This window comes from Zonotrichia leucophrys, chromosome 6, assembly GCF_028769735.1.
Source record: "Zonotrichia leucophrys gambelii isolate GWCS_2022_RI chromosome 6, RI_Zleu_2.0, whole genome shotgun sequence".
Lineage (NCBI taxonomy): Eukaryota > Metazoa > Chordata > Aves > Passeriformes > Passerellidae > Zonotrichia > Zonotrichia leucophrys.
In genome coordinates, this window is record NC_088176.1 from 7089503 (window position 1) to 7106445 (window position 16943).

The 16943-nt window shown below is 38.7% G+C and overlaps 1 protein-coding gene across 1 annotated transcript in view; it reads left to right on the plus strand.

The window, feature by feature from the left end:
• GFRA1 (GDNF family receptor alpha 1) overlaps nucleotides 1–16943 on the plus strand; it is a 138987-nt gene that overhangs the window by 57660 nt on the left and 64384 nt on the right. The window lies entirely within an intron of this gene.

The following is a 16943-nucleotide window of genomic DNA, read 5'->3' on the forward strand; positions in this document are numbered from 1 at the left end:
AGCAAACTAGCACATGCAGAACTCACATATGCAAAAGAAATTCAGTGTCTTTGTTTGTACCTTGTCTGCCGCTCTCTATCTTTTCATCTTTACCATAATGCTAAAGATGTTCACACTGGCAGTCCAGAGCACTTCACCGATGCTGTCTGTAATCAAAGAGCTTTTGACCTTTCCAAAAAGAAAAATCCTACTGAGGTTTGCTTGTTTGTTTGTTTTGGGGGCTTTTGAATTCAGTGTGAAGAGCACATAGGCACAGATTAATAAAGGTTGAGTCTTGAGGCCTTCTACCAATTCAGACTTCCCAGTAACCTCGAATGCCTTTAGAAGATTTTTCTGGAGTAAAAATTTTCTTAAATAAACTGAGACCTGCATTTTGGTAGACCTCTGAAAACAGACTGTTTTGTATGTGAAGTGTGTTTCAAGTGTCACATCACTAAAACTCCTCCTGTTGCCCTTTGTGCCTCTTTCAGCCACTCCCTTGCCTGAAGTGCAGTTATCATGATGAGAAACTCTAAAGCAGTGCTTTGAGGTGGGTTTTTTTGGCCCAGGAGAGGCTGTTCTAATAGCTCTAGAGCTGTGTCTGAGACTTGCAAACTCCTTGGCTGGTGTTAAGCTGCTTTGCTTTTGTGAGCATCCCTTTTTGAGGCAGGGAGAACATCAGTGTGAGCATCCCTGTGGGGTTTCTGGCTCCTGTGGCTGTCGGGATCCAGCTCACAGCTGTAAAACCTGCAGCACTCTGCTGTGTAAACAGTGCTGCAGAGTGATTTCAGAACACTTCAGTTTATAACCTTCTTTGAAAACCAGCTCCCTTAATGACACTTAAACATGGCTTCCAGATGTGACAGTTAAATATACCCAACCCTTGGGAAATTAGCAGCGTTGTTTTTTTTTTTTTTCTTTATTCATTACTAAGTGCCCTCTGCCATTTTTCACGCTCTCCCTCCAATTGTCTCTCAGTCTCCCTCTGTATTCCACATTACAGCAGAGACTGCTGTGCTTTGGTACTTACATTCTCATGAGGGAGTGGAGGAACAGCATTATCAACTCACTTTCTGTAGCAGCTGAACAGTGTAAAGTCTCACTGCACTTAAGCCTGGTTACAAAATGCTACTGGAGCAGTGTGTTGAGTTTCACATTCCACTGGATATCCAGTGTGTGTCTGTGTGGATGTCTCTATATGTTGATGCATTTATGCACAGCAAGGACATGATCTGTTAAATGTCATTTTGGTAAAAACATGCAGTTTTGGCCTGTAGAGTTTTGGGGGTTGGTTGGTTGATTGTTTTTTCATTCCAACTACAAGGATTGCTTACTGAATAACCTCAAAAAGAAAAGGGCAGCTCTGTAGCTATGAGTTCTGATCACGGATGGAAATATCTTGTGTCATATCTCAGCCACAAAGTGGTTTGCCTTAGTTCTCAGAGTAGGTTTGTTTGAAAGACTGTTCTTGAAAGTAACATGTCATTCCAAGCTGGAATACTGAAAAGCATACAAAGAGAGTTTTTAAATAGTAGTGCCATAGAAGAATATTAATGGCAAATAGGAATCTGATTAGCTCCTTATGAATTGTTACAGCGTCCAAGACAGTGGAATAACATTGCTGGATGCTAATGAATGTTACATATCTTTGTTCTGTTGAGGCCAAGTTTCACTTAGCATGCACTCTCTGTCTCTGGTTGATTGGGGCACTGACTGTTCCCTAGCTGCTGCAGCTAATAATTAAAGACCCACAGAGCAGAGCTGATGCCACCAGACAGGGCTCTGCCTGTCTCTGCCATTAACCTGTTGCTGCATTTTGGCTTCACACCCTCTCCTGTGCATGTCCTGCACCCCACTCCCTCCTGCCTGGAGTTCTCTCACTGCAATGCACACCTGGGAGGAGGAGTTCACCTTACTGAGACCTGTTCTACTCAAATATTTCGTCTGTTTTTTCTGAAGCAGTCCTGGATTTCATGCCATTGAGATTGCTTCTATGCAGAGCAGCATGAGGCTGAATCTCATCAATCTCTCTTTGCTTTATTCTTTCATCTTTTTAAATCTATACTTCAGGGAACCACATTTTAATAATGAAAACCATCACCATGTTTATCAAATTAAAGCAGACAGTGACCTGGCCATCTATTAACATTCATAATATTCTTAGGAGTCAACTTACACAAATTCATGCTACCTGCTTAGTAAATTAGGATCCTGTAACAGAATTAATCATTCATGGTTGTTATTGACATCTGCCTTTGTGCTTTCAAAGAGAACATGTTAAAATAGTCACTAATTAAAAACAGTAGGCATAAGAGTAGCATAAATCTGTGTATAGGCAAACGCCTAGTGGTCCATACCACTCTGAAATTTCTAAATGTACAGTGGTTTAAAGACAGTATGTGTATTTTTAAAAAACTGTACCATGGGCATTGATTTACAACCCAGTTAAAATAACAGCTCTTACAGCAGAGTAGGCTTAAAAGTAGTCTTTGCCATGCTATATGAAGTTGCGTATTAGTTTATGGTTTCACCACTGGCAAGTGAAGTGTTCAGCCTCATGGCCATTTTAAGAAGAAAAGACTTCAATGGTAAGAGTTAATTTGAACTGTCCACATTTGAAAAAAATTACCCTTGGCTTCCTCTGTAAATGTTACTGGAAACTGTCAGACTGGAGACCTGGCTTTGACTGATTAATTACCAACTGGATGAAAATATAAGTTTCAAAATTACTTCAGACATCATTCAAGACTGGTTGGAATTTCTCAACTAAAATGCGTGAAAGAGTTGTCTTAGCAATGCATAAAGTTACCTTAAAAGCTTTATTAGAATTTGGATTTGGGGATCCACAAAAAATAATTCTTCTAGTATTTGGGACATTATTTTAAGGCTTGGGACAATGCCTAGGTCTGTCTATTTGCAATGTTAACTAAGACCTGAGGATAAATCACATTTTTGTATGGTGTTCTGATTTTGTTCTTTTATATTTTACTGTCCCTAAGCTCCCTCCTCTGCCTACAAAATCTTCTTTTTATGTCCTCTAAACTCTTGTGCCTTGTCTTGCTTGTCATTTTTTGTTTGTATCTCCAAGGCACAAAATTTACCCAGCTGTATGTTTACTAAAAATCCATGGTAAAAAAAGGGACTTGTGTGTATAGTTATATTAACAAAAAGAAGGAGTTTTTTCATAGTAGATTCATGAGGGTTTTTCATTCATTTTCTTATTGATACAGATGTTACATAATGGGACAAAGACTTACAACTCATGTTTGTCACTTTTCAGGCTAAAACTGGTTGGAGTCTAGAAGAATGGTATGATATTTTAAAAGAAAATATATTAAAAGAAAATTTTGAGAAAATCCTAGCAAAATGAAGAAAATCATTCAAATCCACTACGTAATTTTAATTTACCCTAATGACCTGTAATTTCCTTTTTTCGGACATGTGACCCCATTACATGAATCACATTGACATTGTCATGATGAATAACATTCATTAAAAGGGTGCTTTTGTTATTCTAGTTAGTTTACAATTCAGTATTTATGTTCTATATCTAGTGATAGTTCTTTACAAAAAAAATTAGAATTTTATGGCTTTTTTTTTTTGTTTTCCCATTTGGCTGAGCTAAACCAGCTTTTGTTAAGATCTGACATTAATTTGCAATATTGCTTCAACAGCTAAATGGAGCAATTCTTGAATTAGACATGTAACAGTCCATACAACACAATATTTAGAATATATCTAACACTACTAGATCAAACACAACTTTTTAAAATTGTCTTGCTTGTTTTCAGCTATTGTGCTGGAAACTGATTTGCATAAATGTGTATTTCTTACTTTCTATGGGCCAAATTCAATAAACCCAAGTTGATTTTTATAGCTGTTTGTTTTTACCAAGTCTGTAAATCTCGACAGGTCTGTCCCAGTGAGTGATACAAGTTTCTGTCCGGATGATTGCTGTGCCATGTGATACCAGAGCTGAGATACCCATGACATCTTACAGTCAGGCAGCCAGGCTTTAAAATTTTCACACAGTGCCAGCTGACCTGTTGTTGAATTGAGAAATTTAACTTATTTATCTCTTTCAAAGTGGAAAATTTGTCCATTTGTTACTGTATTTTTATGACTGAAAACATGACCTAATAAATATATTATTGGAAATAGCAATCATTAGGGCAGGTTTTTACAAGTTTTTCTGGTGATGGTTTTGTCTAAGTTTATTTTCCACTAAAAAGAAAAAAAAATGTTCAGATACAGAGTAATTGCTCCATTGAGCCTCTTATGATTTATGCATGTGTTAGGGATTTACAAATAGAAAGATTTCTGCAGTGAATCAGAGCAGCTGTCCATCTATCCTGGTCTGACAGCAACCAATAAAAGCTGCTTTTCAGGACATTTTTTACTTTCTTCCTCTCCATTGAACTCACTGGAGCAAGATGGGTGTGTATATGACATGGGATCAAATCAGGTATAGACAATACTAATTAAGAACTAAATCTGGAATTCTGCTTATAAATTCAGTATTTGTTTTTGAGTAGAGGCTTTTCCATGGGCACTAGAACAGACTTCTTTCTCTGTTTAAAATACAGATTTCTGTTATGCATTGCTTATACTGACAAAGAATAAACACCATCCTCATTTTCTCAGTCTGATGCTTAAGGAGCTGTAAATTAGATTCCTTGTTCTGTGCTGGTCTTTTCTAAAGATAGGAAAAGTCTATGAAATGAGACAGAACTTGACATCTCTTAGAAAAATAGAGTTACTCTGAATTTTTGAGTCTAATTGCAAGCAGAGAGTATAGTTCATTGTATAAACCAAGTACATCAAGCATTTTTCCCTCAAAATTCTTGGGAAACTCCTGGGCTGGAAGTGTAAAACAAGCATAGAGCCTTGCTGCATGCTGACACTGAAGTGTTGAAAGTGATTCCTTCAGAAGGTATTATCTTCTGTCACTGTTTGTGAGAGTGATGGAGATGATCCACATATGAATCATGTTTATTACATAATGCTCAAGAGCTGTTTGGGAGCCAGGCTGCTTCAAGATAAACCCTGTCCTGATGAACTTCCAGAGTAAATCACCAGGATGGGCAGAGGGACAGTGTGTGCAACGGTGAGGATGTGATAACTGCAGTGAAGGGTGTGATAACTGCAGACACTGCTTTAGTTCTGTGATTGATTGATTTAATTTTACTGAATCTGCATGCTGGTGAACATTTGTTCTCTTCTCTTTAATGTCCACTGTAGATATGTTTAATCAAGGAAAGGGAAGTAGAATGAAAAGAGAAGTGTGCCTGACATTGATAGAAATCCTGTTTGGAGAAATTGTTCAGGAACAGTTCATCCATGTGAAAATATGATCCTTGTAAGACTGCCAAGGTCATTGAGGCCTGTGGAGATCTGATGAGTAAATGCTGGTCACGCCTGGAGGCAGCTTCAGCTTATGAACTCAATTCTTCAAAAAATGTAAAACAGTTTTACAGAAAAGAATGTTTGTCATTAGCCTGTCAAGGCTGTTTCCCTCTTGTTTTCTTGGTGCCCTTTTCAACAACTCTGTGTCCCTTGATGTACCTGTCAGCTGCCCTGGGTGGGTAGGAACAGCTGAAATGTTGGTGCTGGTTTGCATTCTGCTGGCAGGGAGGTATCTCAGCCTCCTCCAAGTGCAGACAGAGCCCTTCTTAATGGCAAGGCCTCAGCAAAGTTAGTTTTGTAGCAGCCCATGGTGCTCAGGCTGCCCAGACTGATGGTTATACCCAATAAACTACAGCAGTGTGGCCACCTCAGTGAGAAGAGCCATCCTGCTGTCTGCATGACAATACACGTCTGTCAAAATACTCAAATCTTCATGCAAAAACAGCCCAGAGTCTTTAATGAGAACAGTACTGGTTATTAGAAACAGGAATCCTTTCATTGCTGGTCCTCCATCATCCCAGCTAATTTGCTATCAACCATTACCATATTCAGAATCAAATACACACAATATTTGGTGCATTCAATGCTCCTCTCCTGGACTCACTGGGTGCCTGCAGACAATTCAAAAAGAGTTCATTTTGTTCACCACAACTTTTGGAAAGCCTTACTGCATTCACTTTAGTGCCAATGTGTCTTCGATCTGTAGTATACCTTGATGTTTGAATTTGCACATGAGTTAACATCCCTTCAGCATTCATATTTTCTTTGATCCCCTTGCTTATTAAAAAATGCAAATCTAAATTGTATCTTATTAATGTGCTTCTTTGTGCTAAAGCTGTGGGGGGTTAAAATCCCAGCTTTGGTAACGTATTTGGATTCTTAATGTGCGAAGTGCAAAGAGAGCTAGACTTCTGCAGGCCATATTTTCTAATCAACTGTTATGAAAGAGATTTTTTATTGTGTTTCTGTTTCTTGCTCTCATGGAATTTACAGGAATAAAAAGAGTAATGACTTCATTGTTATACAAAAAATATTTTCAACCATGGATAGAGATCCTTAGTAATTTGCTCTAATTTCTCAAAAATGACAGCGTGGAATCTTGGATGAAATTTCAGAAAAATATGTATTTGAAATATAGGAAACCCTTTTAGCTGCTTGACTTGAAGTAAATACTTTTTTTTTTTTTGCTGCGCACGGCGTACATGGATTTTGTAGTAGTAAACAGTGGTCACTCATTTTTCCAGTTAAATATAGTAGCTTTTAGAAATTGAGTGCATCCTTTCACTGTAAAAAAAAGAAAAAAAAAAAAAACAAAGAAAAAGAAAGCAAATGCTGTAAAATTACTGATGCATTTAAGGCCATTAAAGTGCTCCTTATATTTCCTTTTTGCACAACTTGACCTATTCCTGTGCCCTGGTAAAAGCTTTCTCTTCATGTTTAATGGCTTTTTTTCTTAGCGTTGCTGCTTGTTTCTGAATTGCTTTTTGTGCATCTGCTTAACTTGTTGGGAATTTGGGTGGGTCATTCTTACTTGAGATTCAGCACTGCATGAACACATCATAACAAAATGTAAAGCATCATGTGAGGCTGATTAAAAGAAGGCAGGGAAATGTCAAACTTTGTTATAGTGCTGTGTTACTTCTTCACAGCTTAATTTGCAGCAAGCTTTTCATACAAATAAAACTTCTTCAGAAGCAGTCCAGTCATTAATGAATTTTGGAGATCTGTTTGGATAAAGACAAACTAGAAAAGTTGATTATTTCATTTTTTTTAGAAAAGGAAAAAAATTACCTTGGAATTATCATTAGGAAACAAATAACAATAGGAATATTTATGCAAATTGTATGTTTGTTGAAGCAGCTAATCCTTGTGCTGTTTCTGCAGTTGCTCTAACTTTAGGGTATTCAAATTCTCAGTAAATTGTTGTTTGTGATAATTTGTGCTTCCTTTACTCCTTCCTTTACTGTCTCATTCCTATTCCTGCTGCTTCAGAAGCCTGAGGGATCCTGCTGTGAAATGGGAATGGCAGGTGTGGAGTTGATAGCCTGGTCTAGAGCTTATTCTAAGCTTCTCCAAACTCAGACGAGGAAACTCTTCTATTGGCCATTCTATCATACTAGTCTACATTAATTTGCCTTGATAAGAATTGCTGATTAGGGATGGAAAAAGTGCTTCATCCAGGACCTAGATCTCCTGTGTCTGTAGCCAGGCTTTGCAGAGTTTCACACTCAGGGGATCATTTAATGGCTGTGGCCCTCATCCGAGGGTCACAGATTACATTTCGTGCAGTATTCCCTGGTTCCATCTCTTTTCAGCTCTCTCCAACTCAGGGAATGAAGGCTGAGCAGACTGACATTTCTTCCAGGAGCCCTTCAGAAATGGAAACTGATGCTCCTGGCACTGTCCCTTCACTGGCTTCCTGCGATTTTATAGATGAATGGGAAATGGTAGGAGAGCGGGCCTGGAGCTCCCCGGGCTCTGGCTGCCTGACAGCTCTGTGGGGGTAGGGCTTTGGGGAGCTGACCAGCGCTTCTAGTCCAGTTTTCACTGCTTTCCTGAGCAGATAAAACAGCCCCTATTTGTCAGGCTCAACAGACTGTCATTGCTGGGGACAGATGCTGTGAAAAAGCCCCTTTGCTGATCTGACTGTCAGATATGGATTTTAGAAATCCTTCCCTTGCTGGACCCACAGCTGTGTGTAGCACTGGGGATCCTGACTCAGGCACCTCCTTTGCTGTGGGCAGTGAGGGGTTTGCTTTGTGCTGTTTTTCTTCTCATTATTGTGTCTCTACCTGGATTTGGTGTTTCTTTGGCTGCATCACATTCTCTACAGCAGGAGCCTCAGCCACAGCTGCCCCAGCTCAGCTGTGGTGACCAGGAGAGAAATAGAGAGATTCCAGCTTCCTGCTCAGGAAAATGGGAAAGCAAGCAAGCAGTTTCATGCATTTGAGATTCAAGAGGTCCTGATTTTATTGCTCCTGGTGGTCATGTCCGTGTTTAAGAGGGCTGTCAGGATACTGAGATTGTCCTAAAACAGATTGTCCTCTTCTCAATAAGAGAAGAGATCACTTTGCTCAGAGCTTGGGGCTTTCAGGCTCTGGAGGTGTGAGTGCATGCTTGAAGATCCTGGTTTTGCCATGGTTTTGTTGACATGAAAGAAAAGCTCATGAAAGAGAAATGTCTCACAAACATTTGTGTTTGTTCATAAAACAACAGCAATGAAGTTTTGGCCAACTTTATGATAATAAAGGCCTGATTTACCAGAATGCTTCAATGGTGAGACAGAGCTACCAGAAATCTGCTTTAACTTCTCAGTTGGCGTGAAAGATTTTTTTCCTTCTCCAGAGTAGCAAAATCACCCCAAACAGACAGAGTCTGCCAATCCCTCTAGGCCTCACTCCCATCTCTGTGTTTCCCTTGGTGGCCTGTGCGCATTGGAGGTGAAAAGACAGATTTTTGTCCATGAGAACTGCTTTCTGTATTGATGAAAGGCCATCTAAAACTATTCAACATAGTTTAGCAAGCAGTTTAGGAAGGTAGTTTTAAGTTGTTTGACCTGTAACATGTGGTATGTCATCACAAGATGTAGCATAAAAAAAATTCATTTTTAATTTCAAATTAAAATGTGTCCTCAATGGAAAAGAAGAAGAACACTCAAGAAACATGAGGGTTTTCTCCTTCTTATTGCCTGATTAAATTAAGTAAGTCTACTTAATAAACTGAAGCTGTCACTGAGCCATTAGCAATTTGAGAATTCATGGAAGGAAAAAGAAGCCCAAGGGGGCTAGTGAAAAACTAACATAGAACTTACTTTATTTAAAAAAAAAACAAACCAAAAAAAGTATATATACATACAGACTATCAATAAAAGAGACCTAGAAAAAAAGCCCAGGGAATTATGATCCAGTTCCCAGTGCTTGGAAGCATGATAGAATAGGATATTAAAAAAAATGATTTAAAAGTATCTAGGGGGATGTAAGGTGATCAGGAGGGTCAGTGTGGATTCATTAAGAGCAAATGTCAAAGCAGTGTAATATCCTCTGTGACAGGGTAATTGTCATTTGTTCTGAATTGTATGTGGTGTTTAGGTTAGATATTAGAGAAAAGAAATCTAACTTTAAAGATAACTAGACACTGTATGGAATATTGTGGAGGCTGTAACCACTGGGAGACTGGGACAGATGGTTTGCAAAGGATGGACTTATTTTGGCTTGCTACAGTAGCATGAGCTGAATAGCCATTACAGCTCTCAGACCTGAACTTGCCTGATCTGCCTAAAATTTCAGTGCATAAGTTTTGACCTGCTTGGTAAGATACTTGACAATGAACCATTCCCTAATTTATTTATTCTTGCTTGTGGTGGGAAGGCACAGCACTCTCTTTTTCTGCCATTTCTTATGCAAATCAACTGATGCAGGTTTTTATAATTCTGTGATGGCTCTTCAGCACTGGCCAGAGCATTCTTTTCAAATATCTCTATAAATCAGCAAACCTCTGAGTCCTTATGGAACCTGCTGGGTGACAGTGAGATGAGTGGGGCTGTAAGAGACCTGGCTGTAGGGGTCAATTACAAGATCATTTACTGGTTTAATCCATTTTTAACTGGATTAAAAAAAAAATAAATCCACCTCTGTCAGTACTGCACATTTCATTTTGTCCAGCATTTGACCTGGAGGCCCAAAAGTACAAAACTACAGTGTCACCTATTCCTGCAGTTGAAAGTTCTGCTTTTTGGTCCTTTTTTCATTCATTCTGCGAGAGCAGGAAGAAATGGACTTTATCTATTGTGTGCAGCTGAAATACAAACCCAAATTTTGCTTTAATCCTCACTCTTACTCATTACTCTTGTAAAATAATGAGTGAATGCACCCCATTTTGCTTAAAGCAACAGATCTATATCCAGTTAATTTGTGGATAAATATGGGTTTCTGCTATTGACGTTTCTTTATCCACACAAAGTGGTTATATTAATACTGAAACATTATTAATCAATAGGTAGCTCTTTAAAAATACATCACTAAGACTCGCCAATTACCTTTAAGTATATATCAAAGGCGACAGAGCAATCATGGTCCATTAAAGAGTTCCAAACATTTTAATTATTTTTTATCTTCAGTGAAACTTAGAAAGGAAATTTAAATTTCTCATTCTGGCCTCAAAAAATTAGGAAAACCTACCAAACAGTTTCTTTAGTTTTTCAGGTTTTGTTTAGGAAAGTACAAAAATGTGCTTAATTTCATTTTAGTCTCCTGAATTAAAACTACATCAACTGTGTATTATTTCACATTATTTGTAAAATAGTCTGCTCTGTAGGATCACAAAAGTAAGTTATAAAGTCATGTCAGTGAAGGGTCTGGTTCTGAATGGTTTATAATGCTAATTAACTGTATTGACTTTCAGTGAAATGGAAATTCTGACCAAAGCATACAATCTATTTGTGGCCTCTTAGAAATGTGTTCTTTATTCAAAGAATTTAGGCTGTAATTTTGGGGAGCAAAAATTGTATTTTTTATATCTTGTGTAAATTTTAAATACCCATTTTAAATATAAAACCTTCTCTGCCCTGTTTATGGAGTCAGCACTGATGCTTCTGCTTTAGGAAAGGAATGCTATGGCTGGAGTATTGTGTTGTGCTTTAAAATCAGATGGAAAACTATCTTTTCCTTTGAGATTATCATACCATTCTTCACATAAATTTCCTTAGTTAAGAAGACTATTTCCTCTCTGGCTCCTCTCCCTCAGCAATTACCCAGCGCAAGCAATCTATGGAGAATAGCACAAGGTGTAGCTGATTGTCATTCAACGCAAGTGAAATCTTTAGGTGAACATTAGTCACTCTTTTAGACATGTTAGCTTGAAGTGGAAGCAGTCAATTACAGAGCAGAGGCTTTATGGCTACATTATTACCATCATACTATTAGATTTTCGTCAGCAGCATTCTGTTTGATCGATCTGTGCCAGGACATTGATGGATAGTTTTGTTCTTCAAATGTCAAATATGTGGGACTTTTGTGCTTTATTTATTTACTGGTGCCCTGCTGTATTGTGGATATTTCGCTTTTCTACATCATTCTAGTTTCAACAGCTAATCATGATTCATTTTATTTGAAGTTTTGGTGTTGATTTCAATAGCATTCTTAATCATTCTTTCTTATGCTCTTGAATTACAGAGGGAGCTGTGCCATTGTATTGGACGTGCACTTAGCTGGACGTGTGAAAGTTTTCCCAGTGGTAGAGCAGGAGCTGCTGCTGATTGAGAAATGTGTGTGTACCCAGTGTGTAATGAATTTTGAGATTCTGTTCTCTCCTCAGTGCTTCCATATATAGTGCTTTTTCTGGGATTGGGGCTCTGTTATTTTATGTCTCTCCAACACATGGCAACAGTATTAGAACGTCACTAGCTTCAAGATGCAGGTTTAGTTAAGCTCTCAGGCTTTAACATGAGTACTATTTTTAACTGAAATATGTATTTGTAAGTGTATTCAGAAGTAGCATAATGCTGTTGACGCTACTCAGGTATATAAACAAATCCATTTGTGTTTTAGATGAGGATGAAGAAACAAGTAAATAAAAACAAAGAGCAAATACTTCTGGAATGGTGTTGATCTCCAGTCTCCAACAGGGCTAAGAAATTCCTCATTAGCCTGTTTGTGAGGGACACTGACTCTTAAGTACTTCAGCCATCTCTCAGCATTTTCCTAGCAGAGTTCCTGAATCAATCCTTCAAGAGAAAGAGTAGGACAAGACTGGGAAGCTGAAGGTTACCAAAGTTTTCTGCTCAGTTTGCGAAGCATTGAGGTTTGCAGGCAGCAGTTAGCGATGCAGAGGTTCTGCACCCACATCCTCCTGACTCAGGCAGAGCTGCAGTCATGAGCCAGAGCTGTGTTTGGGCAAGGAGGGGCAGAGCTGCAGTCCCCGTGGCCCCACATCACAGAGTGACCAGTGGGCAGTGTCCTGTGTGGCACTGCTCAGCTCTGGGCAGCTGCACTGCTGCTGCTGCTGCCTCTGCAGCCCTGCGCTGGCTGCACCCTCAGGGAGGGAATGTGTTAAAACATCAACAGTGTTAATACTCATGTTGTCTTGAAATGGGTTCTTCACTTACCAAGACATGTTCAACATAATTTGCCTATTTGGAAGCCATACATCACTAGTCAATTACTATTTCAAACCCATCCATTTTAGTCAATACTGTGCAAGCATCCTAGCAGGATGTGAGTTGGGATCTCAGTCTCGAGGTAGGAATTCCTGGCAGCAGTAACACTTTTTACTTGATCAGGCAGGAGTATGAATATTGAAAAAAGAATTTTTAAAAAAGTGTTGTAATTTTGATTACAGGAGCATTATACACTCTTGATTCATCTCTTATCCATGTCCCTCCAGTGTCTCTTGGACAGTGCTGCTGGTGCTGTATAATTATTATTCTCCACTGCAGAATTGGCTGCATTTCAGTGGTGTGCATGTGTGTGAAGTGACTCTGAATAAAATAGTCTATTTAAATGTAAATAGTGTTGTCATTCTACTTAGTGAGGCTCACTCCTCGCTAATTAGGAAGACATTCATTTGACTTAAGTATTTGAACACCAAAATAATCAATTTTGTTATAACACTGCTTTTCTCTTCCAACTGTGTTTACTTCTGTCTTATGTACCTGTGCATTAACATATTTACGAATGTGTATGCCAAATAAAAAACAATATATTCTATATGTATTTTAGAGTTAAAAATGGAGCTAAGGAAGTGTTAGCTGATGCCCAGGTCACTACAGCACCCGATCAAATGCTTAGTTGATTTAAATGGGTTTCAAAGACAAGAAAAATATGGGCATAAAATCTGGATTCAGAGTTTTTTGAAGTAAATGGAAGTCAAAATATTATGTTCAGTGTAGGGGCAGCACCTCAAAAAAGAGACACACATGCTGTTAAATGTAGTTAACAAGTCAAAATAATTTTATTTCCTCTTTGCCTTTTTTCAGAAAGAAACACATTTTTACATTTGGAAAAAAAAAGAGATGTTGGCTATTTATGAGAGCTAAGGAAAGGTAACCAAACTAGCTCAGGAGGGGGATCTGTGGGGAACAGTGGGAACCCAAGAACACTGAAGACAAAACAGAAATGAGTTTTTTGTCTATTGTCACGTGTTGAACGTGGCATAAATGAAAGTGACAGGTGATTTTGATTAGACAGTAGGTAGTGGTCTAATTGTTAGTGTGGTGTAATCTATTAAATATCATAATGATCTCAAGTTAACAAACCCCCAGTTGCACTGTAGGTAAGTGACATATACACAGCTGATACCTTCCTTTTGTACTGCTTTATCTTCTGGGCACACACTAGGATGAGGACCATCATAAGCATTATTAACTCTCCAGGGCAGTATCATTGAAGTGACTTATTTCCAAAGTATCTTGTTTCCCTGGATCCATTAGGTACACCTGCCCCAGTGCGCACATCTCCCTGTCACTGGCTCTGGGCTCAGAGTGGGACCTCAGATGGAGTGACTGAAACCCACATAACCAAATCCATGAACAAAAAGTCACCACTGCTGTCCTCTTCACACTGTGGTGAATTTATTTGTATTCAACAGGATTTTACTGGGACCAGCTATAGGGAAAAGAGGAGCAGCTGGTGGTGGATTAATGGAATGAGGCTCATATTGTTTGGTCGATGGGCCAGATAATTGCCCCGAATGGTTTTCACTGGCAGCAGGGAAAGGGGGGCTGAGCTGGTGCCTCCCCAGCTGCTGTGGGTTTTGCTGTTCTCTGTCTCTATTGCTCTCTCCATGCCATGATGGCACCTCTGCCCCACCCCTGCTGCTGCTGCTGTCACTAGCTGAGCATCTGCCCCGTGTCTGTCACTGCTGCTTTCACTGGGCTTCAGCCTCTTCTCTCTCTTGTGCTGGTGGACTTTTGTCATGACCAGTGGGACATCTGTGATTCTCCCATCTAGGAACAGTGGAGCTTTCCTCTTGTTATTCTGGACAGATCTTTCCCTTTCTCTGCCTGTAAGTGTTCTCTGAGTTATCCCATCAGCTGCTCTTGTCAGACTGGATTCACAGTCACCTCTCCAGCCCACTGTCCTTTCTCAGTTTCCTTCTGAAAGAGCAACACTGCAGAATAAGCAGGGTAGTTTTTCTACTAAGGTTTTATATACTTTGACTTTTTTTTTCAGGTTATAGCCATCAAGAGCAAGCTGCTGTCAAAGATAAGCTAATATATACTCCTGCAGCAGGCAGTCAATGTGTGCAAACCATCCCTACCTACACTGCTATTGCTTGAGGCTGGAGTAAGCTATGCTTCAGCAACTCTTGAATTAACAGGTTTTGTCTGTCTGTAGCAATCTCCTGAGTACAACTTGTACAGAAATTCTTGGTCAATGATTTGGGGTTTTTTTGGTAACTTCTTGTTTTGTTTTTTTCTTTCCCAAATCTGGGAATCAATAGAACGAATTTGGATATCCAGAAAATACATTTGGGTTGTGAAGAAAGAATATGAGGGGTACTAACTTAAAAGACAAGTAATGGGAGAATGAGAGTCTTCAAGAAATTTAAAAGCCATTGTTAAGAGGAATGGAATAAATTTAGGAAGAAAACAGGGGAATTATGTTGCAGAAAGTTCTTGGTAACATACCATGAAAAAATTGTAATGGGATGCATTGGGAATACTGAATAGCTGTTCAGAGAGGCTGTGGAGTTACTGAAAAACCATGTGATTCTGATATCAGATACGAATACTTGCTTTATCACAAGTATGACCTTGTATTTCTAGAATTTCCTTTCTGCCCTGACAAGGTTTCCTTCCTTGTCATCTCCTTGCTCAGCTTCAGCCTAAATGATGCAAAATCTGGGGGGCTTTGGGCAGACTTAGCTGAGAGGTACATAAAAGTATACCTCTACTGACGAAGAAATTCTTGGCATGTAGGTGAAACATTAAAATATGTGTTGGAAATGAAAAAATGTTGAACCTCAAAACAGGCACTGTCTTTGCACTGGATAGCAAATATTATGGCTGAGACTGAATTAGGACAAGGTGCAGAAAATTAATAACAATTCGGTAATATTTTGCAAGATCAAAACCATATAGCCAGTTTATTAAATAGTTTTAAAAATTCTTGTTAGTATTTCAAAATCCAGTTAAAGTTCTGAAGTTTTTCTGAAAAATGTTTGGATGTTTTGCTTGATCCTTCATGAAAGTTTGTTTCTTCTTAAGTTTTTTTTCCTCCTTCCATCAGACTTAATGTTTATATTACACTGAGTTCAAGCATCTTAGGATCAGCCTTAAATGAGACACAAACATTTGGATTTTTTTTCTCAAGCTCTTGTGAAATGACCCATGAAACCAAATAGTACTGAAACATTCTAGTACATACATGTGTGTACAAATGTGTCTATGCATCCATGTGAGGAAGACCTAGGCCATTTTAAAGTAAGAATATTTTGCGCAGTCAGTACATGTAATTGCAGAACTCCTCTGATTCTGGTCCACTAATGTAAAGAAAGCAAAATCTCATGTTGAATTTAGTTTCACCAAGTGTTAGATATTGTGGTTAGAGAAAACCAAGCCAAAAACCAAGCCGGAAACCATTGCTTGTCTGGAATCTGTGGTTATTTCAGGTTTGGGTGTCATAGATAAGAGCATATCTGGCCCCTTTGCTGTAGCTGGCAGGGCTTCAGGAGTGGAGCAGTTGTGAGTGAGCAGAGAAGGGACTTTGGAATTTCCTGCACTCCTGCTGTGTAGATTCAAACTCTAAGTTTAAATAATGGATGAAGCTAAGATTATTATAATTGATCATTGTATGATTTATATGGAGTAATTATAACTAGGTTGAGGAAGAATTTTCAAAAGCTAGTTTCCTGGTAGCCAGAGTCATTAAATAACAGTGTGCTGCCAAAACAAAAATTAGGTGGGAATGTAGCCACAGAGTTCAGAATGTCTGTCCTCCACCTGATTTATGACTGCTCTGATGATGACACTATCAGTGGTATTTTCCTGTTACGAGCAGTAAGAGCTGTTTCAATTGTTTTTCTTACCTTTCTAACTGAGCTCCACATTGTTTTAAGTGTAGTCAGGCATTATAACTGGAAAACTGTAAAAATCTAATGCATAACAAAACGAAAAGGTGTAAGAGGTTGAAAAGGTTAATTAAAAGTGTAATGATTGCATTTACTGAGACAGTCCAATTAATCACTTTATTCCAGTGGTCATGTGATACAGAAACCATTGCTCCAGAAAACTGATTCCTACTGCTGAGATACATGGTCTGTGTTCATTCAAATTTGTATTTTTCTATAAATGGAAATTGAACTTTTTATTTTAAACTGTTTTTCTTTTTTTGAAATTATTTAAGTAGTAGCTAATGTTTAGCCCTGTGTCCTCACATAATACACTCTTCCAGCCATGCTCCCTCTGAACAGGATGGGAGCATTGCCCCCTTGATACTGGCAGTCTTACAGCCCCATGGGAGGTTTGCTTACAGCTTAATGGGCTTGTAGGTATAGAAGAAATGAAGCACTAGAAATACATCATTATGTAATGTGATCTCTCTGAAACAGTGTATATGACC